Raw genomic sequence first — 26,170 nt, 5'->3', positions numbered from 1 at the left:
GTTAAAATGCCCGTAATCCATACCTTTTAAATGTACATTGTGCTAGATAGCTTTACATAAAATGTCTTGTCAAAATATTCTTCACCATGCCTTTGCTTCTGTCGGTGCTTTAACTGTGCCCTTCTCTACCAAGAATATTTTGCAAGGTTTGTCTCTCATCTTGATTTATTGTTATGTGCTAGTTAAGCAATACATTTTTAAGGCGTCTGTTCAGACTTACTTTGCAGGTTTGGCACAGGCCCTGTCGTGGAAGCGCAGGCCGGGTCCGGGCCATGTAATCATTGCCGATGGGCTTGGAACCATGGATCCGGGATGGTCTTCAAACGTCGGCCAGGGAAGGGGCTGGAAAATCCAACCCGTGCAGGGCTCTAGTAAGGAGTGTAAGAAACTAAAGGTACAGGAAAAAAAAATCACACACACATAAGGGGAGTTCAGTAGCGAGTTCATTACTTCGAAGCACCGCTACGTGGTCTCCGTGCTACAATGGAGTTGTCTAAACGGTATTTACGTTATCATTTCTGTTGTCTCAACAGAGCTTATCCTTTTGTCGTACCCGACGCAAACTAGGCAAAATTTCATCAAGGGTACGCATAATATCATCCATATAGCTGCCGCTTATAGCTGTGAAAGGTTCAGTGCTAGTTTCGAGCTTTTGGTGCTCAATATGTATCACTAGTTTCAAGCTAGTGATGCTCGAGCGATATCATAGGCAAGTACTTCACCCGGATGTGATCAAAACGAACAGCGTATGGAGAATCGGGGCCAAGAACGTAAAAAGCATAAAATGAGCTTCGTCGCCCTAAGCAGCTAATCACTGACGAGTGCCGTGAGTATCTGGTTGATAGAGACAAAGCATCAAGCGCCAGTTAGCAGCATCATAAGAGAGTGCTAAATTGGCGCGTGCTGCAAGTGCATACCTTGGCACAAATCCCTGCAGTATGTGACAAATAAGAACGGTAAGCGGACAGCATATAACCACGAACATTGCACGCAAAACGGGCAGCTAAAATTTTAACATGGCGGCACCTTCATTGGCATGCTTTGTCCACAACTAAAATCTTTTCACAGACCGGGCACTAACCTTTCTGTACCGAAGCCGCAGCAGATGTGCCAGGGTTGTTCATGGCGCGCACACCAGTCAGTTCAATCGCACCCGTCCGCGCAACTGGCACAGTCTCGTTTACTACAACAAAAGCCACGGCGCCAAACCGCCGCCGCGGCACCGGCGGCATCGCCAAGCAGGGTAGATGGCGGGCGATGAGCGGTGGCCCGCCGGCACGCCGTGCCCCCAACTAGGGACAATCCGACCTAGGGATTGCTAGGGATTCAGGGCGGCTGTCCAGCAAAAATCCAGGCAACACTGGCATTATTCATGGCGAGTTTTAGCCGCTCCCTGCGGGGGCGGAGGTGGCCGCGCCGGCGATGCCTTCCAACTTTGGCCGCCAGGGGCGCTGCTCATCGTAAAGGTGCCGTCGACGCCGTCGGCCGCCGGCGCGCCCTTGATTTGCCGCAGTTGCGCTATAGTGCCTAGAATATACTGGCTATTCTAGGCACTATAGTTGCGCTGGCCGAGCCATCGCAACTGCGGCTCTCTCTCGGCGGCGTGCACAATTGTCGCAGGAGAGAGTCGAAAAGCTTTTTTGACGTGATACGTCATCTGTCGAGCAGTGAGACAAGCTCCATCCCGGCCGTCGGCGCGCTTGCCTCGCTGCCCGACAGATGACGCATCATGTCAAAATAGCTTTTCGACTCTCTTCTGCGAAAATTGTGCACGCCGCCGAGAGCAGTGTTTTCTCGATTTCGGAAAATCTAGGCAAGTGCCGATGTTGAATCACTTATCAGATAACGTAGACGATATTTTGCTACTTTGTGAAAGTTATTTCAGTTCGAATGGGGCAGTAGATTTTGCATAGGAAATTTTAAATCCCAGCCCCCAAATATTCAAGGCCCTGTATGTTCGGTGTGCCATCGGACGCTGCGCAGCTTGCGTAGTGGAAGCGGCTGATTAAAAGACAGGACCGCAAGTTGACTTCAACGTGTGTTGTCTGCGAAAAATATTTTGAGGAGAGCTACATCGAGAGAACGTTCAAAGTGACAGTAAACGGCATCGTCAACGAGTGCGAGCTAGACCACGCCTCCGAAGCCGTGCCAACGCTATTCGACCACCATTGTCCGAACCATCTTCTGCCTAAGAAGACATCGAAAAGAAAGTTGTGGAACCTCTGTGACCAACCGGCCGCTAAACGACAAAAACACAGTGCCAGTAATGCCAGTGGTGCAGACGACAGCCACGCACCGTCAAGGATGTTTGACAATGCTTCCAAGGAGCCGGCAGCAGAAGAGCCGAGCGAGAACTCATGCCCGCAGCAGCAGACGTGCAGCTTTGAGCCTCGGGATCCGTTTGACTCAATTTACATACCTGCAACTTGGACCAAATTAACCGAAGCACCATGCTGGATCTGTAGCCTACGCGCGTTATCGAGCCGAAAAAAAAAAGAAAAAGAAAAAAAAAAAACTTTGTCACATTTGTACATAGAAAAAGTGATAACTTTTGGAAGCCTGAACGCAGTTTTGTGGACACGAAAGTGCATATTCTCGGAAAAGAAAAAAACAAGCACGTACAATACAACAATATATCTAAAGCTGAAGATAGAGATATATAGGTAGACTGCACTGCATGATATGGAGGGTACGTCAAATTTGTTCCGAATGTGGCCTGCAACCAGCTGATTCAGGAAGCACATATCATTCATGAGAATATATTTTGCAGAAAAAGTGTCGCTTGACCGTCAACTCTGAAGGGGTTAGCTGCGCTTAATGCAAATACCAGCGGAGGCTTACTCAAGATGCGCAGAAAGAAGGAAAAAGCATGCAACTATAGCCAAATAAATGCTGCAACATTTCTCGCGCTCTGAGAAGAGCTAAGAGAAAACTGGCATGGAGCGCAGAACAAAAGTGGCTCTATTGAAAGCGCAAAATGAGGAGCTAATAAGTGAGTCTGTGGTTGAAGCTTTTTTTTTTTTTTTTAATCCCGTGCGTGGCCTTGACAATTGTGACCGTACAATAACCGTTCGGCTGCTGAAACCGCGCGACGCCGAAACTGGTGAAGAAGGTAAAATTAATTATAAATTACTTAGCGATGGTAAGCGAGAAACCACGTAGAGAATTATACAGGAATGTCTAGCGCATCATTAGCAAGTGAAAAAAAAAAAATACCACCAAAAATTGGTATCAGACTACTTTAAAATTATTGCGGTGTCATATGTGCGGCCTTTCTCCGAAACCTTTAACGGTGCATTGCTATATTTCTACTTGTTTATTGTTGCTGCGCCTTTTTGCTCAAATTTTACTATATTGTAGACTTTGTAAAAAAAACAGAATCAATATGGTACAATCACCACTTTTGTTTCTTGCTTTTCCTTCTGTTACAAAAGAAAGCACACCGCATAATAATCATTTATGTATGAAGCAACAATTAAGTGACTTCCTAATAAAACAAATGAATAAAGAAAGAAGAAAAACTGAAGTCAGATTCAGACTGCTTGTGTTTATTGTCGCATGCGATCTTTGAAAACATGCGCGCGTGCAATATATGTTACGAAAAAGCAAGATCGCCCTTATTTTCTGTAGCATATACGTGACGCTATAAAACGTCACTAACCTGATATGTATCACCTTAGCAATAAGCATGACTGAATTGCAGAAACATCGACGTAACCTATCCGAAAGCATGAGGCCCGTATACGAATTCATAGCACTTGACTGCGGCATCGCGATATACCATGGACCATAAGAAAAGACCGAAGAGTAAATAAAATTCAAAGTTGGATTAATGAACAGTGTAAAATATTAAGGGTATTTTCTGATACCTGTGTCACACGGACAATAACAGTCGTCGTCGATCCGTTCCGGGTTAGATCGCGATTGAGAATATATAGTTCCCATAATTCGGGACAACCACCTGGGATATGAGCTGACTGAGCGCTCACTCAGAAGGAAGATGCATACGATACCTTATATCCGCAATCGCGATGCGTGGATCGCAATATGGCTCTAGATCAAATAAAATCGTCATCGGAATATTTCATAGCAATATATTAAATCCGGCCCGGAATCGATCCAATTCGTGTCAACCAACGTGTCAACTCTCAAATTTCTTCTCTCGCTGCCCAGTAAACACCAACCCATCTATGAGACGGCTATAAACTGTCTTGCCAAGACAAGCAAGATGCCCGATAGATGTCTCAGTAGACCTCTGAGATGGCTACTAAACGTATATAATATGTCTTGACAAGATATACAAGACATTGCCAGATGTCTTGATATTTCTTGTAGTGATCTTGTAGCTCAGCTAATGCACCCACTTTTTTAGGCTACAAGACGTCTTGCAAGATATCTCCTAGAAATCTGGAAGACAAATAACTTACTAAACGTAAGTCAGTCTAGCAGATAGCTATAAGGCATCTTGCCCAATACAAACAAGTCACCTTATAGACATCTGAAGTGGCACCGAAGACAGCCGACAGACATTTAAAAGATGCTTTGACAAGATATGAAAGATGTTTTTATATGTCTTGGTACTTCTTGTAGCTGCCTTCTAGCTCAGCTAATGCACCCACTTTTTTAAGCTGCAAGACGTCTTGCAAGTCATCTAGAGATCATTAAAATAGATTCTGAATGTCTAAAATGAGCTCTAGAATCTCCTGCAATGCTCTAAATTATTTATTCCCAGCTATTTCTCGCAAAACAGTCTGAAATGCTTATGTATTTGCAGAGGTTTTCAACACCACTGCCAGACAAAAAATAGTCTCATCAGATGCTACAACTAAAGCTGCATTGCCGTCACACACCCACAGTGCTCTTTCACACATTCAGTTATGATGCAAGCTAAACTGATGTACAATTGTAAATCATTAATTCTCAGCACTACAACTGTTTTCTAGTAATGAGAACTGTATGTTTTTATTACAAAGCGTGCCACATTTCACTGTTAATGGCCATCAGGTGCTCTTTAGAAAGTTTGGTAGTAACTGCACCCAATGCTAGAAAATGAGATGAGTAAACTACAGAGCTCTTTAATTTCCTCAACATTATACATTGCAAATAGGCAACTTAAACAATCTCATGCATGTTAAAAGCAAGGAAAGCCACAAGCAACAGTATGCAAATGAAAAAATGTGGTTCTCTGAAGCCTAATATTGTACCAAGGAAGAAAACACCAGAAAGAGCCAACTCATGAACACATGACATGTAAAGAATGATGCACATTGTCATTCATTCTCACAGACATTAAAACTGCAAACAGTAAGTGAGAACTGTACACATTCTTTGTTACAAAACATGCCACACTGTATGGTGGACAGCCATGGTTGGGTGCTCTTTGGGAGATTCGGCAATAACTACAAAAGGTGCTAGGAAACAAAATGTGTAAATCATATATTTGATTTTTTTTCAACAATGTGCTACGAAGTTACAAGCACAGAAACTAGACACTACAAGTGGTATGAAAATGACAAAATAATAATGCAGTTCTCTCCAAGCTTAAAATGATCTGTTTACAAAAGAATGACAACATCCATACTCCAAACAAGAACAGGAAATGACTAGAAATAAACAGGGCTAGGTATGCAAAAGTGTACAAAACTGGTTGAGTGGTTGAACGAACTATCTGCATAATGTTTGTACAAAATAAAACAAAGCAACAAATTCGAATGAAAAAGCTTCAGTATACAGAAAAAGGCGCTTTCACAAAGGACCATCATCACGTGTTGCATTTCATACTATATGTGCATGCATGTCACCAACTGAATGCTGGTCATACATACATCTTGTAGAAACTGCACAAACACTTGAGCAATAGGCACGACATCAAATGCATTAAAATATCTACACTGCAAAAAAAAGGAAGCCAAGACTGCTTCACTGCTGCTGTTCCTGTTAGCATGACTAGAATGCACTGAAAAAAAAATGCAATGGATGCATGCCTGTCATAGTTACATTCTACTATCATAACTAAAAAGTACTAAGAAAAAAGGTAGCAGGTAAGGGTCATACATCACTCTACAAGAAACACTAGAAGGCACCATAAGGAAAAAAAAAGGAAGGAGCAAAAGGTTCGCATCCCTGTCATTGTACATACCAACCACTATATTCCATATCAAAAGCTGTTTGCAGCACTACAAAAGATAAGGGCAGCATGAACCAGCCATGATGGCACCAACTGCCCTTACCTTTTGTAGTGCAGCAAACAGCTTGCGAGGAGTACAGAAGGCACAGCAAAAAAAAAAAAAAAAAAAAAAAAAAAAAAAAAAAAAAAAAAGAATAAAATTCGGTGCTGCTCTTCACATTCTGCTGGTATAAAAAGAAGGAACTGCTGAGATAGTTGGTTTTCAGAAATAAAAAAGGTATTTAGCATAACACAGACACACACAAGAAAGAAGACACCACGTGTACTTACTACAACTGTTTATTTAGGGGAAAGCAGTCGATGCATAGCTTTCACTGCTGATGTGCACATGTACAAGGAAACAGGAAAACAGCACCAATCTTATCAAAGCAGGTATGAGAAATATCTGTTCAGCCTCAAAGAAAAGCTGGAGTGTCACTGACACAGCTCAAACCTGTTTAATGTATAGATGGTATCCTCTGCTCCCTGAAAGCTTGCTCAGCTATGCCATCACATAAGCTACGAAAGCAAACAGGTCGGCTGTCAGAAGAGACATGGCCAGCATTTCGTAAAGTGCACCACCATCTATAAAATTCTACTATCATGTAGAAAAATCTTATTTTGCACAAGCAGGATTCTGCGTCAATGGCCAACTTAGGGAACATGCAAAAGACATTAACAATGAAGGTGAGCGACTTCTCTTGCACCGTAGGGTTTGCACCAATTGTGAAAACTGTGGGTAACGGCTCATGAAACACTAGAAGCCCTTCATATAAAAAAGCAGGTTACAGCTGTGTCAGCAGCAAACTGGTTTTTCTTATGAGACTGAAGAAAAATTTCTCACGCATAGTTTGACAAAATGGTGCTGTTTCCATGTTGCCTTGTACCCGTGCGCATCACCTGAGTAGGCTGTGTATATCGGCTGCTTTCCAGTTGTAAGTGCTGATGGTGTCCTCTGTCTTGTGTGCGACTGTGTTACGCTAAATAGCCTGTTATTATGCATGGAGAAAAGGCATTGAAAAAAAAACAAGGTCTGAATACCACTGCCACCATTCTGGCATGAAAGCATCGTAAAATGAGGGAGCTGGCATGGGTTGTGCATCTGTTATTCTGTACAACCCTAGAGGGCAGAGAAAATTGAAAAAAAAAAGAAAACTTCTGGCGCTATCAGATCCACTGCAGTCAGTTACAAATTAAGAATGAAGGGGCGAATATCCCTAAAAGGAGGCTTTTCTGCCAATCAGATCATTCTCAACACTGGTACCACTTCAGCCCTTGTCCACAGCTAACTAGGCTGGGCAGCTTTTTCTTTATCGGTACTGAACACCAGCTGCACTGCCTCTTTTTGTCACCTACTGCCATGAAAGGGGGAATTCCTTTGTGGCTCAATTGATTGGGAGGCTCCTCTCTGTCAATTGTTGGAGGCCTACCTTTGCAAAATTACAGCTTCAAACTTGAGTTGTAAATGAGCACAGAAGGTGCCTTGATCCCAGCTGCTTGCTATTGTGGCACTGTTCATGGTGGCTGTGCAGCGCCTTTAGATGTGGACTTGGTCTTTGTCACAAGGCAAACACCAACCACTCTTTTGTGACGTCGGCAAAACTAAGTTTCATTGGTGTTGAAGGCTTTCCATGTCACACCTGCCAGGATTAAAATCAAAAGCACGATTTAGATATATGAGCTCCCAAACAGAAGGAAAAAGTCCCACTGTTGGCAACTCTAAGTTTTTGGCACAGTCAAACCATACCTGTGTATTCAGTCAGTAGCCCGCGACTGCCCAGTGAGATGTCAGTCCTGTGACCCTCATTGCTAAGTTGTGTTTGCAGCACAGACAGGAAAAGGATAGTTGCTAGGCAGCCGTGGAGGTGGTGGCAACCTGCAAGGTGTTCCAATGCTTTAAAGATTTCTTGTGAAGTTTAATAAAGCAAATCACTGACTACAAAACATAGGATAAGAATTTAACCTCAAAATATGTCACATAAGGTTGAGAGTACTGAGTACACAATAGAAATATGTTTAACCAAGACACGCACTAGCAGCACAAAATAATGCTGAGTATAATATATGTATATTAATAACTCCTTGATGACCTCGAAGGCTAAAACATTTTCTTGTCTTCACCAACAGACACACCTTAAGAGAACCACCATTTTCCTGATTTATACATTTCTTTTTTTTATTGAGAGTCACTTTCTATGCTGGGTAAGGTTCCTGCCTCTGAGTTTACTAAGTATTTCATTCGACATATGTAGAGAAGAAATAAATCTATGTATCATGTATCTATGTATGGATGCATTACCTATGTATGTATTTATGCATGTATATATGTAGGTACCTATGTATGTATGCATCACCAGGTTTTCCTAGAACAAATGAAAGCAATATTTTAAACAGTGAGCATGCACCCAGAGCAAAAAAAAAAAAAAGAATGCATAGCTCACTTGCTTGAGCTGTTGGGTAAGTGTTTTATTTACATGAAAATTCGCGCAGACACAAAATAACAAGAGCACCAAACACAGACACAACAGCACAATGTGAAAAAGAGCATTAAATTCTAAATTCTAAAGTTAATTCTAAGTTAAATAATTCTAAAGTTAAAGCTCAGCTACTTTGGTCATCTGATGAGAAGAGAGGAGTCGCTGGAGAAAGATTTGATGCTGGAAAAGGTTGAGGGTCGCCGGAGAAGGGGTAGGCAGCGAACGCTATGGTTAGATGGCATCCTCGAGGCACTGCAGATGAAGTTATGTGATGTTAGGAAGATAGTGAGAGACCGGGAAGCGTGGCGTGACATGGTCCATAGGGTCACGAAGAGTCGGACATGACTGAACGACTGAACTGAACTGAAATTAAATGAAGGTATTTCACCTTTGATGCCAAACACCTGCGCTTCGGGAGGAGTCCATATGCTATCAAAAGGTTTGCGTGGAGTCACAGCTTTGTTGTTGAGGACAGCCAGAAGGCATACACTGAACCCATTTATAACATGGCTACATTCTATACGCCTTACAAGTAAGTTATGATTCAGTACTCTCTTTTCTTTTCCCAGTTCTGGATAGGAAGAGTCTGTTGGCCCTGAAGCAAGAAAACAAATGAAATTGATATGTTTTTGTGTATTATAATAGGCTTTTCGTTATATGAGGTCCGTCCAAAAGATTTGCTTTCGCTTTCTTTCTGTACCAATTCAACTGAAGCTTAATTTCTTAAAACATTTCCGCCAATAAAAAAAAAAAAAAAGCCTGAGGACCAAAGCAAATAGAGCACCAGCACATCACACAGCATGCAGTTCAGGAACTTAAAAAGAACTAAATTGTGCTTTCTGACTATATGAAAATGTAAAATCACTTAATCACGGCAATGTAATGGCTGACTGTAAACGTTTTATGAACTATTAAAATTAAATCACTGCAGAATGTTTGTACGCCGTTCCTATCTCGCTATGTGTTTCAACTTGTGCCTGTGAACAGGCCGAGAGTATTTTGCTAGCAGATGGGAGAGTCGCTGTGGCCAGAATGCACCTTACCCTCCCCTCTAAGGCGGCTTATTGAGATCGTTCTCTTTCTTTTTCGCAACCGCGGCATAACATAGCGCGTATAGAGCTCTGTAGGCTGAGAAACAATGCACGGCTTCCACTCGACGGTGCGTATTTTCTGCATCTTGCTGCAGAGTGAAGGCCACACTAAGCATGCAGACTTTCGTGCTCAGTTGTGTTTCCTGGGAAAGCGTTAGAACCAGCGGCAATCAACGAAAGACGTCGGATCGCCAAGCTCATTTTGAAGAATAACATCGCGAGGTTCCGCCGCCAATGGCAGTTCACGAAACGCGGCGAGTGGAATTACAAGCGAAAAACCTTCCTGCATGCACAAAACTGTAGATGCGCCATAAAACCGCCTTTCGTACTGACTAAACGGTCCGCGCGCGCTATCTTGCTCGCCCATACAGCCTGCGCCGGCGGATGCAAACAACGGTCCTTGCAGCATTTTTATCGGAAAAAGAAAACACTCAGTCACTTTACTGCTCCATTAAGTGATTCATTTAGAAGAAACAATTTCTTACTCACCAAGCGAAGCTTGCCTTGCAGCCAGAAGTAGCAGCCGCTGTGCGGGATACATTTTCAACGCAGTCACAAACCAACGGTCTAACGTGCAGACACGACTAGACACGACGAAAATTTGAAATGGTCAGCCGCCGAGCAGCGCATTGATACAATAACTTTAAAAACAATAGAAATCTGAAATATATTTCATAAAACAAGCTATACAAGTAAAATGTAACTGTTGCTTATGACGTATTTGTTTCAAAACGGTAAATACAACCTGCGTCTTGCGTAATTATTTTGGCGCACTATTTTCTATCTCGCTGTAAAGAGGAGGGGTGCGAAAAGGCCACGGCGCGCGCAATTTGGGAATGGCGGATCGTGCATAGCTGGCGTTCCGTATTAACATCGGCGCAGCAAATCTTTCCTCTGTGCGAACTACTGGCTTTTATCTCACACGGATACATCGCTAGCTTACTTTGTCGTTGTGAACACTCGGAGTTTGGAGTCTTCCGGCGGACTGGACTGCGCCCAGTGAGGTCGAACACAGTACGCGTGTGGCTATCGGCTGCAGAAATGAAGGTGTCAGCGGCTTTTGTACATTATGTTCAGATACCCATCGCCTAAACAGCATTTCTTGGTGCCATATTGGTCCTGCATGCTGGAAACAGCCCAAATTGCATGCTTAATTCAAAAGCGCAGGCACTTTGGATACAGTATTTTGCAAGCTGAAAAATTGCTAGAACAAACCTTCGACAATTTATACTTAGAGTATGCAGAACAGTGTTGTCCAGTTAAATTGTGTACATATTGCACTATAGGCGCATATGTGACCCTGAAACGTCTTGTTAGGAAGTATGGTAGACTTCTGAAGCAGAACTCTAGAAGACATCTGGCGTTAGCCGGCTAATAACTGTCTTGCGTAGCTGAAGACATAAAAATTCTTCACTAGACAGATTCCAGACATCTTGCCGATGATGTCTTCTAGACTAGCACCAAGCAACGTCTTGTAGATGTCTTTGATAGCTCAAGATATATGTGACCAATATAGACATATCAAGACAGCTACAGGATATTCTGTGCTCAGTGGGTGGATATCAGGAAGTCAATATGTGTTCTGCTTAAGACCTTATCCGGTCCGGGCTGAATAAATAAAACAGTTAGACATATAGCAGACATGGACCAGACAGTATTTGTTAAACGCTTCCTCGAGCGCTTTTTGAGCGTATGATTTTCTCCGCACAGTACTAGGACGGTACGATTGTGTTCCACCAAGACTGTTTTTAGACAAAAAGTGCGCTCAAACCGTCAAGAGACAGGTTTCGCAGTGAGAAAAGCGCAGCGCGCTATCCGGACCTACAGCGTGTTGCACAATTAGAGGCGCGTTGTAGAATGCTTCTCCCAGCTAAACTGTGAAATCCTCGCAGTTCAAATTTTGCACAGAAATGGCATTTTGTCGCTAGTATTTTTTAATACCAAATTTGTTTGGAGTACTTGCTTAATTCAGAAGCCAGATGTTCGCATCTTATGCGGCGGCGACGACGCCAGACGAGCCGCTGCCCCAGCGATGGTACTGGTGGCGCCACCTCATGTTGCTTACAACAACTCTGTAGCAGGAAAAGAGGGGGGCGAACGTTTTGGCAGAAGGTTTAAGTTGTTGTAAGCAGCATGAGGTGCCGCCACCAGTACCATAGCTGGGGCAGCGGTTCGTTTGGCGTTGTCGCCCGCCGCATAAGATGGGAACATTTGACTTATTTTGATTGAAGCAGGCAAGCACCCCAAACAAATTTGGTATTAAAAAATACTAGCGACAAAATATGATTTCTGTGCAAAATATGAACTTCGAGGATGCCGCGGTTTAGCTGGGAGAAGCATTCTACATCGCGCCTCTAATTGTGCAACACGCTATATATGCCATAGGGCATATATAGCATTGCAGATGAAGCTATGTGATGTTAAGAAGATAGTGAGAAACCGGAAAGCGTGGCGTGACATGGTCCATAGGGTCACGAAGAGTCGGACACGACTGAACGCCTGAACTGAACTGAACTATATATGCCGCTTATGCTGGCAAGGCCGCGAACGCGGAGCGATAGCACGGATGGATGGATGGATAAGGCTGAACCCTTTGAATCGGGCGGCGGCGCCACAGGCCGCCTAGCCGTGAACAGTACTATATAGTGTGGACCTATTCTTGCCTTCCTTTCAGCCACCAATCAGCTAACCTTCGTTTGGTTATTTCTACCCTTTTAAAGTCTATTTTCCCTTCATTATCCTTAAACCCCAATGCACCTTAGCTATCGGTAGCACCGCCCCGCGGTGGCGGCGGGAAGGCGTCACTCACGCCAGCGCGCGCCCTCGGCAGACTAGCCAGTATATTCTAGGCACTTTACAGCAGCTGACGCAAGTACAGTGTTTTAGTAGACGCAGGTCAGCAGTCGGCAGCGGGCGAGACTAAAACACACCATGAATAGGGTTTTTTCGGCTAAAAGTTTGTCTACCCGTGAGATGTGCATGAGATGTGCACGCACACTGGCTGGGCTTGGGCTTGGCTCGACTACACTTGTTTGTGTGCCATACATTGCATGTACATGGCGCCGTCTGCTGCGACCCGGTTGCAGCAGCGAAATGCTTCCTGCAACCGGGTTGCAGGAGCAAAATGCTTGCTGCAACCCATGACGTCTTACCCGGTTTAAGAAAAACGTCACGTCCGGCTATTGTTTTGTGGGTTGGTTGGTTGGTTCATAGGAAGGGAAAGGCGCAGTATCTGTCACACTTGATCTGTGGACACCTGAACCGCGCCGTAAGGGAAGGGATGAGGGTGGGAGTGAAGGTGGATAGAGAGAAAGGGGGGCCGTAGTGGAGGGCTACGGAGTAATTTCGACCACCTGGGGATCTTTAACGTGCGCTGACATCGCACAGCACACGGACGCCACTTCGTTTCGCCTCCATCGAAACGCAGCCGCCGAGGCCGGGATTCGATCCCTGGAACTCCGGCACAGTAGTCGGGCGTCTTACCACTGCACCAGGTGGTTGTTTTTAGTAGCAGAATGGCTGGTCGTCGGAGCCGTGGGAGCTGCGTCGCCGTGCCAGCCGTGCGCTCTCGTGTTGTACGGTACGTAAGCAATTTTTTCTATTTTTTAGATATTTCAGTATGCATGTATTGAGTCATTGCCCGCTGTCTGGAACTCTACATTTAGTTTTCAACTTCCCTGCGCCCAAATGTTCTGTTGACGACCATTGAGCCTGCTTGGCCGGCAGTGGGCCCGAACGGCCCAAAGGTGTATTATAGAAAGTTTCAATCGAAAGCTCAACGTAGTTCTACACCAATGAACATGCGGTTAAATACCGTTTATTAGGCCAACCGCACGAAAGTCTCAGTCATGTAAAACACGCCTGACTACCAGTCTTGCGTGCGCCTAAAAAGGGCGGGAAACTTGGGTGAGCTTTCCTCAGCGGTCTGGATGAATATTTATTGATTGTAACGTCTTTGAGCTGATGGAGGGACTTGAGGAGATACTAGGACATGACAAAACAACGCGTAGAAGCAGGAAAGGCGAGGATCACACAGGCCTGTGTAGGAAGCTTTTGTTTCGGTGCACCACGACGTACTAACCATTTGTGCGACGTGACCCTTTGTGTGACCCGCATTGTAATGACGCGGTGCAGAATAATGATTTCATACCTCATTTTATGACTGCGCACTGTCAAGTGTATGCAGGGCCACTTTCTAATTACGGTGAGGTAAGCGATTTCGCCTTGTACTTGTCTTAATTTCTTTTGTGTGTGTAAACATCGCTTATAAGCTGACGTCTAATATTTGTACACAGGGACCTTCCTGATATGTGTTTTGGAGTCTAGCATGGGCTTGCTGGTTGCTGAGGCTGAACAAATGGGACTATGAAAGGCGGAGGCAGCATATGCTCCAACGCCACAAGGTGAGCCCTGTACTTAATTTCAAAACAATTGCTGTGCCACCGGGACTGGTCATTTGTTTTAATTTATACATGGGGAACATGGCACAGGTCACCAGTTTGCATAGAGTGCATAAAGGATTCGAATAAGCAAGCATCCCTGCAGCTTCCTGCAGTTGCGGTGTCCAGCTTGTAGTTCGCAGCCTTTCTTTCTCAGCTGCAATTAATGCATCGCAAACAGTGTACAATGTAACAGTTGATTCAGACTAAGAAAACCAGACTAGCTCCAAAAACAAACAAATGTTTGCACGAGATGGAAGATCAAACCACGCTATATTGTCTTCTCAATTCGCTGTGAGAAACTAGCAAAGCTGCCTTCTTTAACGAATGGTATTCCTGCACAGATTGGTTGTGTCGCTTTTTTGTGCGTGTGACAAAGTTGCTGCAAGAACTTTATTTATTTATTTATTTGGTTACTATCAGGGCCGTTGAGCAGCTAAAAACAGTGACAGCTTCTCCGGGCACCGATATGCCTACCAGCCGATTGTGGCAGGGTTGCTTCACATTAATCAAAGCAGCCTAGCAAATGAGGCTCACTGTAGCAGCAAGAATTGTGAGCACGCCCTCGCACTCACTTGCTTTGTCATCTCCTGCATCTTCTGGCGCAGCAGCGCCGTGCAGTCTCTTTCCGCTCATCAGAGATGATCCTTTTATGCCAGGGGTCTTGGAGCACGGCCAGCGAAGCTGCGTGATGCAGTCTGCCCAGCTCAATTTTCAGCTAACGTTTTGAAAGCATTACCACCAGCCCTAATTTCAAACTAAAATAAGCTCAGACTTAGTACCCAGTTAGTACGCATTCATTTTCAATAAGGCGTTGACCACTTAATCTGCATGAACTTTCATTTGACATCACTATGCCTTCAAAAGCAAGGAGCCAGACATCCTGCCTTTTCTTTTATTTCCAAGTGTGCTTTTTTTTTTTCTTGCTGAGGATTATAAGTGTGGTATTTATTAACAGGTATGTCATTTCAGTACCTCTCTCCGAGTGATCCTGAAACTGCTTTTGTCGGGCATTCAAGCGGAAAGGAGCACACGTTGCTTTTCTTTTGCAATAATGGAAGGGCTTGGTCTGGAAAAAAGAAGTTTTGCTTCTTTTTGTTCATTTTATCGTTATTTATTGTACTTTGTTTTCTGTTGTTTTGTTATTTTCTGGCTCCTGGATCATGAGAGAAAAGGCTTTGTCAATGCGGCCCACGTAGCAGTATGAGTTTGAGACCGCTGCTCTATGCCCATAATGGCGTGGCTATCAATGGATTTCATAATGAGTTTGTCTGAGGTAATTGTCAAGCAAAAAACTACCATATGCCACTGGTCGGCCCGGACACACAACCTCCACATCATGGTGTTAGAATAGAAATGCGTGAGCGGGCTGCTCCACACCAAGCAGTAAGTGGCGATACCGATGCGCTGATTTCTGTAGGCTGCCGAGAGACTGCGTTGACTGTTGGTGGCCGCGGGTTCGCTGGTTGCCGCAAGGAATGGCAGTCAGTTCTCAACTTTCGCTGACGACCCCGCTCTACGCCTTTCTTCGATCATGGTATATTCTAAGTTGTAATGTAATGTGGAAAAAATGTGCATTGTTCTCCACTGTGATACAGACTACGTATTCTGCAATGAAAAATGTCAGCTTTTTTCGGTGCGAAAAGATGTCGAACAGCTTCAGCTATGGCGGCCGGCATACCAAGATAGGACCGAGCTATACAGTCACTGTTTGTGAGGGGCATTTGAAGCCCAGGTTTGTGTCCAAAACATGGATGACAGAGTTAAATGGGCATGTGCTACAAAGCGTTGCTCGTTGCTAGCAAAGGAAGCGGTCCCCACGATATTCTCTGCCGGCCATGCCTACCTTTCAGACTTCGAAAAGTAGAAAGCCACCCACTGAAAGGCAGCCCCAGGAACCGAAAAAATAAAAGATCGTCAAACCTTGTGTAGAAGTGTCAGGTGAAGGTAGCACGTGCTTCACACGACACTGCGTGGGCATGGGCCGGCCCAAAAGCCGGCTGCGGCTCAGCCCACGGGTCGTCTGGGCCGACTCGTGAACATTTTTGCTAGACCCGGGGTGGACTTAAACGTGCGGGCCCGAGCCGGATTCGGGCTTGTACACAGAAAGCCGATGTCCGATTTATAGTCACTTTGTCAGAGGTAAAAATCCGCGGCGTCGCAGCAACGAAACGGATGAAATAACTGGTACGCTCCGAGAAAAAGGTTTAGTCTTCATAGCTTATTTATTTACTTATTACGGCACTGCGGTGGCTTAGTCATTAAAGCTCTCGAGTACTGGGCTGGGATACCCTAGTCTGATCCTAATTGGGAGACAGCATTTCGGTCGGAGCTGAAAGCATGGCAGGCATATGCTATAGATGACAGTTTCATTGAAGAACCCCATGTTGCCGAAGTGATCCGAACGCCTGTGCTACAGCATCCTCATACCTTGAGCCGGTTGGGGACCATTACTCCAGGCATAGCTTTTTTTTTTTTTTTTTTTTTTTTTTTTTTTTTTTTTTTTTTTTTTTTTTTTCCCCCCGTTGTGAGAAAATTCAAAACCAAACGTGGGTATGGTTTTCATTTTTAGCTGTTGATTGGAACGTCTCATAACAGAAATAGCCGCAAAGGCTTGATAGAGTTTAGAAATCTCCTTGACGTTGAAATCAGATAAATCTTGAATGAGCAATGTTTAAATGAGTCAATTAATGTCGTAAGCAGTTAGACGTGCGCGGGCCCATTGAACGATTCAAACGAATATATGAAATTACTCCCCTCTGTGACTGAAGAGCAGCAGTCAGACACCGCTCTTGCATGTTTTAAAGCTTAAAATGCCATGTGCGGGTTACTCTAGTGTGGTGCAGCGTGGCATTCGCCTAATAAATTAGAGTAACGCTGGATGAGGCTGTTTAAGCTATCAGCGAGCACAGACAGTCTGGTCTGCGATAAGGTGCTTCCGCATATGGTCAGTTTTGTATACCACTGGAGACTAGGAACTGGAAACCTCATACAAACCACTGGGAAGGGCCAACGTGTGAACGCTTTATGAGGTTTGACCTTTTCCAAGGTTGCTGTTCAACACTCGGGACGCCTCAGCCACAGATACAGTCTTGCTGCCGCAACGGCGCCCTCTTTCTCGAAAGGGGAAATTGGAGGCAGGGGGGGGGGGGGGACCTTCTACATGCAGAATCAGCGAAGAGCATTGCAGCCAGAACACATGCCGGCCCTGGCGGCGGTGCGATAAATATAGCTATGATATAACAGCGCCTCTCGCACACCACAGGGCGGGCACGCCGCCTGAGCTTCTTGTCTTTCTTCTACCACCGTCGCCTCCAGTTCACAGATACATTAAATTGGGAAGAGTATTGGTTTTCTCTTTCTTTGACGGAGGTGATACCTACACTTAACGGCCGTTTTGGCATGGCGTGAAGACTACATACACATGCAATTGGCTACCTTGCGTTTCCTCGAGATTTTAATGTTATATTTTGCTGCACGCGGTGTCTAAATATTAAAGCCTCCTCACAAGAAATCCGATTACTTTCTCTCTCTCTCTCTTTTTTTTCTTTTTTCGGGGCCCCCTCGAAAGTTTAGACTTGGTGGGGAAGGAGGAAGCCGCTGTGGCAGTGTAAAGGGCAGCACACGAGGAGCTCACTGACTGCCGGCGTCTCACAGTCTGGCACACACCTGCGTCGATCGGCGTCTGTCTGCGTCCCATTGTCGGGGGCACTCCCATGTCGAACGCGCCACTGCGCGCTGTCGGCAAGACGAATTGGAGAAGCGTAGTGTAGATGGCTAGCGAGGACTTGGTCTGGGCCACACCGTCTGCGTCGCAAGGGCCGTTGCGCGCTGTCGGCCAGGCGAAGGGGATGACTGCGTGGCCGGCTTGAGGGTACTGACCCAGGCGGGAAGACGCCGAGATTCACTTGAACCTTTTTGTTTCCCGATTGCCCGACTTGGGCTGCTGTCGCCGTCTGGCCAAACACCCCGCGTTCCTTTCCGGTGGGGAATTCTTGTCACAATAGTTGAAAGCGGCAGCTCTCGCGTTTGTCTCGTTGTCGCCATCCTTAACAGGGGACATGGCTCTTAAAGCTATTTTTCCTACGTTTTTCAACAAATTTGATAAAACCTGGTATTCTGATTTAGCTTCTTGCACTGATTTCAAATATATAATTATGTTTCCAATTGGCCAATTAGTTCAGAAGATAAAATGAAATTGTTTATAATTTGCGGGAACAATGAAAAAATAACCGCACTACAAAAAATTCACGTGAACACTTTGCTAGGTACTAGAAAGCATAACAATACAATGTTACGTGCACTTTTGTATAACAAATATTAGCGATGTTATAGCAGTTTAAAATTCACTGCTCCAAATGTGAGTGCCTTCCTGTCTGATTTAGAGCAAAATTGAAAACTTTGAACTGCTATAACATCGCTAATATTTGTTTAAAAAAAAAGAAATGCTCCTAACATTGTATTCATTATGCTTTCTAGTACCTAGCAAAGTGTCCATGTGAATTTTTTTGTAGTGCTGTTATTTTTTCATTGTTTCTGCAAATTATGAACAATTAATTTCATTATCTCTTGAACTAATTGGCCAGTTGGAAAAATGGTTGCATGTTTGAAATCAGTGCAAGAAACTGAATCGGAATGCCAGGTTTTATCAAATTTGGTCAGAAATTGGAAAATAATTTTAAGAGCCATGTCCCCCTTTAAGCAGAAGCGAAATGCAATACAGCTGACATATTTCGTGGTGTGTTTGGAGACTGTAAACGGCCTAAACTAATGCATTCGTTTTCAGCTAATTTCTAAGTCTAGAGTTATCATGGGAAGACGAAAGAGTCACACTGGCCGTACTGCCCGAATCCGTGGGTCTCACTGCCTGTCGGAGGTTGGGCACACTACGAGCAGTGGCGTGCCGCGCCGGCGCGGCTCGTTCATACACAACCCTTCAGACACCACGCTCCACATCATGTTCTACTTGGCACTTGCTGTATTTCATTTTAAACCAGCCAAAAGACGAGACAGAGAATAGAAGCGAACGAGATGAGGCTGGCTTCTGTGTCTCGTCTTTTGGCTGGTTTAAAATGAATGATTACCAACTCGCCCAGTCGTTAACCTTGTTGCTGTATTTACAGGGCATTCCCACGTCTGCTGCTGTGGTTTAGTTTAGCACTGATGAACGCTGTCTATGTTGGGATACATGCAACATAAATAGCTTGAAAGTAAAAGATTGCACAGCCATTATTGTAGCTAGTTTGTAAAGCATGGGATGCATAATGTGGAGGTCTCGGACCTCAACAGTGGCATGTTTCTTGTTTTTGTTTTGTTTTCCTAGTTTGCAATGAGTTATTTCTCATTTGAGAGTAGATACACTGCTAATTGCCATTCATCACCAATGCAGATTTTGTTTTTATTAGTTAATTATATGCTTTCCTCAATTTTTTTCTTTTCTGCTAAATAGAAGAACATGAGCCTCTCATAGCCTGTGTTGCTTTGGGACATTAAATCCCATAAGCCAGACCAGCATGAGCCTCGTTTCTGGCAGTCATAGATCTATTTCATTGAACCTCTTTGTTAATAATAAGCTTGTCAAACATACGTCAGACAAAAACATACAGTATTATGGGTGTGACACCATGAAGGTGTCAATCATTAGAAATGTCACAAGTGTTGGGCAGGCATGGAGGGCCCATCATTAACATGTTAAAATTAAGGAAGCTCCGGTGCCACTCAAGCGAAAACACGAGAAGCCACTGACAGAAAGCCGTGGAGTAGGGCATCTGGAGGAGGAAAGGGCTATCCTTGAGTGCAGTCTATCCTCACTGAAGTTATTACTGATCAGTGCCTTGGAAATTTTATCAGAACAGGCATGGATAAAAAAAAAATTATATCCACAAGATAAAGAGTGGAAATGTGCTGCTTATTGATGTGAACTCCGAACTAGTCTAGTGGTGCTTGAGTACATCATAGTGGTATAGTCCACATTTCTCAAGCTAAAAGAGTCATGTTTTTAGTCAAACTTATCGTTCGGGCATCAAGTATAGAAACAAGCATTGCATTTTCTACTAGTTTGTTCCAAATTGTTGCTAAGGTCATTTGTGTTATTTTAAACATCTATACATGTTTTGGCTGTTAGTCTTGCATTTTCAGCAATGCATTGATCTTTGAATAAAAATCAAATAGGTTATTTTGGTATGTCAGGTATAAAAAATTCAGCTAATAAAATCTTTTGACTTTAGAAACGTGACAATTTGAATGTTTCAAAACTCCCGTTTTATAGCTTCAAAGTGCTCGAGCCTGCTTCCACCTCTCCAAGTTGGTTTGTGGTTCAGGTCATTATTGACAATTCTGCATGACTGAATTGATGTCTTCAATTTGGAGTTTTGGGGAGGGTTGCATCCATTGGGAAGAGTGAAAAATGCTGGCCGAAGATAAGGAACGCTGCATTATGAAAATTCCGATTGCTATTGGGCAACCATCTCATGGATGATGGCACTTGAAAGCGTTTTGACTGGAGGTACTCTCACTGCTTGGGCTAGGCCAGTGCAGCACTTCATCTTACAGGAGCATATGCACCTAATTTTGGTCGCATTTTGCTTGTTAACGACATGCAAAACATTACTCTGTACAGATCATCACCTGGTTTTTATCTTCAACCGCTAAATAATTTATAATTGAATTTTTGTCATCTGTTTCAGGGTGTCTATACTCCATTAACACACTGAATGTTAGTAGTGCTGCTACTGCACTTAAAATCAAGTGTTGGTCTCTGTTTGCAATATTTTTTAGCTGCTTTGAGAAGTATGATGCTCATGGACAGCCTCCTTAACAACATGAACTGGTGTATTTGTGATGAGGACCATATATCAGACAGCCAGAGGTTTTATGATGCTAGCATTGTAGCAACTGTTGTGGTCCTGTAGTTCGGTGAGGGATTTGCCCATCTTGTGGTTGTTGCCCGTTTGCTGTGGCCACCCTCAAAGTAAATAGCTATGGTCCTGTCACATAGTTTGAGAACTTCTTGTTACTTGTATGGAAATTACTGTTTGGCACAAAATGACTTATGGCGGCCATCATGTGCATTATAGAGGGCGAGCGACTACATTTCGGTGGAACAGTTCCTCATTCTTTTTCACAGCCCATAGGAAGGATTTCGCAAGTTTAGAAAAATGAAATGTTCACAGCTGAGTCAGTCGCAATTCTGGAATCATGCTGTGTAGTCGACAAACGCTACAATCCGAGAGCAATGCATGTCGTCTAATGAACAGTGCAAGCGAAACTTCTTGGGTGCAGCAGCAAATGAAAATGTGCACACATGGTTTTCAAGATGTCTCAACGTTTATTTATATGCTTCACAACCTACCAAAGCCCGCACGCTTGCGTTATACCAAAGCACAATCAGCTGTCTGTGATGTCTGCGGCCAGTGTTGATAAAGTTCTTTACCACCCATGGTGTCCATTCCTGCTGTGCATATGCACTGCAGTGATACATTGTCACACGCATGCAGAGAGCACTAGTACTGGCCTTACTTAGGGTAACCTTTTCGCTGTTTTGGCTTTTCTCATTCTTGAGCTATGCTACAGGGTGCACACTCTTCTTCTTGTCTGGTTCCTTTGACGAGTCATGAATTCAGCATTTGTGCTTCTTTCCTTTTTGAGGGTGTAGTGACCATATGCAAATCCACTATTAGAATATATGAGCTGCTGCATTAGCTGCAGTCCTGCTATCTTTTTATTTAAATTTGGTACATCTCTGAGTTTCTCTGGGTGTTTTGTTATTGTTCTGAGCTTGCATTCTTTTGTTTTTTCTCCTCATGACAGCCGATCCTGCACGTGACTGATACTAGTCGAGAGATCACAACAGCTGCCCACCTTTCAAAGCATGGCATTCCCTGGCCCAAGTTGACTGCTCCCTGTGCTACTGGCTCAACAGTGTACTCACAAGTCTGCACTTCACTTACGAGCGTAATGGCAACACACACACGTTGGCCATAGCTTCTGTGTCAAAATAAAGTATTCCTACTTATGTGCCTTTTCATTCATTATTAACGCACATGATTGGAGTAATAAACACTCCAGTGCCAAAACACCATGTTGACACACTCATTTATGTTTAGACTGCCTACCTTCTGCATTACTTCTCTTTTTGTAACCTACCTAGTAAGGTAAGTATTTACTGTATGTGTCATAGAACCACATGTATTTGTTATTCCTTTTGAGACGGGAAATAATCCGCAAAACCAGTGAAGTAAGAAAAGTTCACAGATATATTTCGTAGACAATTTTTAGAGGTAAGCCCAATGAAGATGTTTCGAACTGCAGACAGGGACTGATGATAAAATGGCAAAGTGGGTGGTGTTTGTTGAATTGCATAAGATTTGTTTAATTCAGTATTTTGCAGATGAGCAGCAACTTTCTTAATTGCAATGCTTACTTACACCCATACTGTCACCTCATGTAATGCTCAAACATTTGGCAGTGCTAATCACTTTACTAAAATATTGAAATCTTGGCCCTTCAAAGTGAATTGTGTTCAATAGCGAGGTGACATGCTTGTAGCAATGAGATTCTAACCTTGGATGCCCGCTTAATACACTATTGCTGTGCCTCTATGCTACTGGGATGGTGAGGCAGCATACTAAAAGGGCATAAAAAGCGTGTGCAGTAATTCTTTACATGTAACAATAGTTGAAGCCCTCGCCTAATTTAATGTGACTGCATTAAAAGGCCATATTTACCAAAAACGGCAATTTGAGCGACAAGGATGAGTGGCAGATAGTATGACCGGATGGATTGGTCTGTGTGATGTGAGGACCATGGTATGGTCCAGCTGCCTACCCAAGCAGCTCCTTTGACATGAGAAAAACTCATTGCCTTTCAGAATCCCGTCAGATGTGTGAGTTGGGAGTTCATTTACATAATGTGGTAATTAGTAATTTTACAAATTGGTATGTGTGATAAAAGTGCAAACTAAGATTGGTGAGCCAACAAGTAGCCAACTAAATGTACAGCGATGAGGATACAGGAGTCGTAAATGCTGTGGCATTTTTTCCTTAACAGCGGTGCTGAAGTGCCCCCGAAATATTTATTGCATTTGCTCAATTTATGTGTATTTCAGTTTCTGGTATAACCTTTCCCACACCTTTAGGCACAGTAATTATAAGTAAAATCGGCAGTTAAAAAAATAGCATTGCCAAGATGACAGCGTTCCAAAAATTGAGAAATAGTAATTAAGGTACGTATAGCAACAAAAGTTGCTACACTGTACCATCAGCATACACGTGTGATCCCAGCCATTTTTGGAACCATAAATGCAGTATTAACTTCAGTAGTTTATCAATTCAGTTTCGGACTATCCTCATGTTTGACAAGATTTTAATGATGAAACTTTCAGCTTAATGCCTCCAGTAGCCTGAGTATTCTGAAGCATAGCATTGTTGCCTTACTTAATTACTTGGCACACTTTCCAATTTTGCAGTGAGAAATGTTCTTAGCTTAAAACTGAAAAATTTGGCAGTACTCTGTCAGGGACGAAGCAAGCTTTTGGAAAAGGAAAATAGAGTAAATGTCTCCGAGTAGACACCTCATATGTTCACTGTGAATGAAACTAATGAGCAAAAAAAAAAAAAAGCATATGCTTTCAAGCAAAGTATTGCAATGCTTAATATTACATAGAATTCCTCCTGGCACATATAGATTTCATATTTCAAGCTGCCAGTTTCCATCATGCAAGGACGACATCTGCTAGTTTCTATACAGCACCTTCGTGCTTTCGCACTGGCAAGCCATGTTTTGCGAGAGGGTACCTTTCTAAGTGGACTCAGCTAGGCTTAACCTGATTTCCATGAAATATATATGGAAGGGTGCTTAAACCAGATGCTATCAGGCTTTAAGTATACCTGCAGGTAAGGGCCCTGCCAATTACTATTTTTAATAAAGAAAATTTGATATATCTTCGTCACTTAGTGTTTGTCATATATACTCCCTCAAGCACAATTAATGTGGTCTAATCGAGCTGCTTGGTTGATACTAAAAATGAAAACGCAGCACTGACACCAAACATGGACGGGCTACTGCTCAATTAAAACGCCCGGAGAGAGTGCAACGTAAATCAATTTAATCGCTTTCACTTCTTTCTTGTCGACTGCGACGTAAAGTATCGGCAGCACTTGAGCAGTGGTCACCTTTACAAACCAAGCATGCTATGCGTCTGGTCATCGACTGGCAGCTGTCGGCCGGCGCATCGTTGCCGTCGATTCTCCTAGCGACGCCACGCCCTCCGCGGCACGGATTCAACCCTCTTTCCAGTTTGGTTGCTAATGGCCATCAATTTTCGCTGATTATTGCACTATAAGCAGGTAAGCCATCTCTACTAATTGAGCACATAAATAAAATATTTTATCGAGTTTAGTTTACAGCGCAGCCCTATGGCAGTCGCGTAATCGGCGAAGCGAATAAAGAGCACATCAGAGGATGAAAGTTCGGCGATTCACTCTGATGCATATCTTACGCACTGGATTTGTGAGAGACCAACATGGAATAATTTGAACAAATTGTTCTATATAAACGGTCATTTGGCTGCTGGATATATCATTGCTTGTAAATCCGGCAGCGCAAAATATATAGTAAAAAAGAATTACTTCTTTTTCCATATTTTATGTTCACAACAAACATATGCATAACCACGCACTGAGATCAAGTGCCACATGAAAATTCGCGCTTCCACTTCAGTTCGAATAATAGCTCTCGAGGTCAAATGTTCGAATGAGTCGCGTTACATATGCTGTGTATGCAAGGTGGGTACGTGGGGGACGAATTAAACTGCACTGCAAAATATGGTTTGGTTTGGTTTATGAGGTCCCGAAGCAACTCGACCAGGCTATGAGATACGCCGTATATAGTGGAAGGCTCCGAGAATTTCGACCATCTAGCTGGGTTTTTACCGTACCGCGCAGTACACGCGGGCGCCTTGTTAGTATTCGCTCCCATCGAAAAGCAGTCACCCCAGTCAGGATTGAATCCCACACCCTTGGACACAGAAGTCGAGTACGCCAACTGCACCAGCACAGCGGGGGAGGGGGGGGGGGGGGGGACTGCAGAAGACACTGTTGCGTTGTTGGGTGCTTGGTTTTGCCCGCGGCTGCTACATTTTTGTGACATGGCCATGCAGTCCCGTTCCACCTAGCTTCCACTGGGCCATCGCAATTCAATCTCGACTTCCTATAAAATCGCAACCATGCAATTCCTGGCACGAAGTCGCCCCCTGGTCGAATTAGCATGGCTTACCCTGCTCGAGTCGCTCGTTTATACACGCTGGCCAACAAAGACGTACGCGTTCTGTTGGCTCTTAAATGATCACAACGGTGCACTGCAATGCCGATCGACGCCACGTACACGCTTACGGGCGGCATGCAATTCGTTGCAGCCTCCGCTGCTGCGGGTGCGAGTCGTGAAAAAAGAAACTATGCCGGGACTGCGGGCATTGCAGAATTAACATGCAGTTTCACGGGTTGGTTCGGCTGGAGGCTTTTAATTGTGCCCGTGTATGCGGTGCGATAACAATTAATTAAGCAGGCGCTGGTATATAACTGATAATACTTTTTAACTAGTCATGCGCACTAGCGCCTCATTTACTAACAGCTATAGGTTCGCTGAGGTCGCAATTATAATATCTATATCAGTTTTTTAAATTTTGGAAACACCATTATCGTCCCCGCTTTTAGCACATGAATTTAGGCCGCGCATGGCAGAAAACGAAACCTCTCGGTCGAGGATAATTTAGTGCGCGCGGCATATATATGTACGGGTGTACGTTGTACGATCGCTTCGCTAGCCATTCCTCCCGGGCGCTCCCGAACATTATGAAAGGAGTGACATCCGCGGCGGTGCGTGGCGCGTATTCAGCATGCATGACTAGCGTGGCGATTTGCGCTCACCCGCTGTATAGTTTCGGTTTCGCCTGTGTACGGCCGAAACTACCCGAGCAGGTAGCGTAGATGGCAGCGTACT

The 26,170-nt window shown here is 44.0% G+C and overlaps 1 long non-coding RNA gene across 1 annotated transcript; it reads left to right on the top strand.

Annotated features, from left to right (window-relative positions):
* Positions 1 to 13,161: 13,161 nt before the first annotated feature.
* LOC146199048 (uncharacterized) lies at positions 13,162 to 22,187 on the top strand. Its single transcript, XR_014705038.1, has 3 exons — positions 13,162 to 13,314; positions 14,030 to 14,137; positions 21,983 to 22,187. It is a non-coding gene; the product is annotated as an uncharacterized LOC146199048 (long non-coding RNA).
* Positions 22,188 to 26,170: the final 3,983 nt, after the last annotated feature.

The sequence above is a fragment of the Amblyomma maculatum genome, chromosome 2 (assembly GCF_055883805.1).
Source record: "Amblyomma maculatum isolate TAMU_Amacu chromosome 2, ASM5588380v1, whole genome shotgun sequence".
Classification (NCBI taxonomy): Eukaryota; Metazoa; Arthropoda; class Arachnida; order Ixodida; family Ixodidae; genus Amblyomma; species Amblyomma maculatum.
The sequence above is the reverse complement of the archived record's forward strand: the minus strand, read 5'-3'. Positions and strand labels throughout refer to the sequence as shown.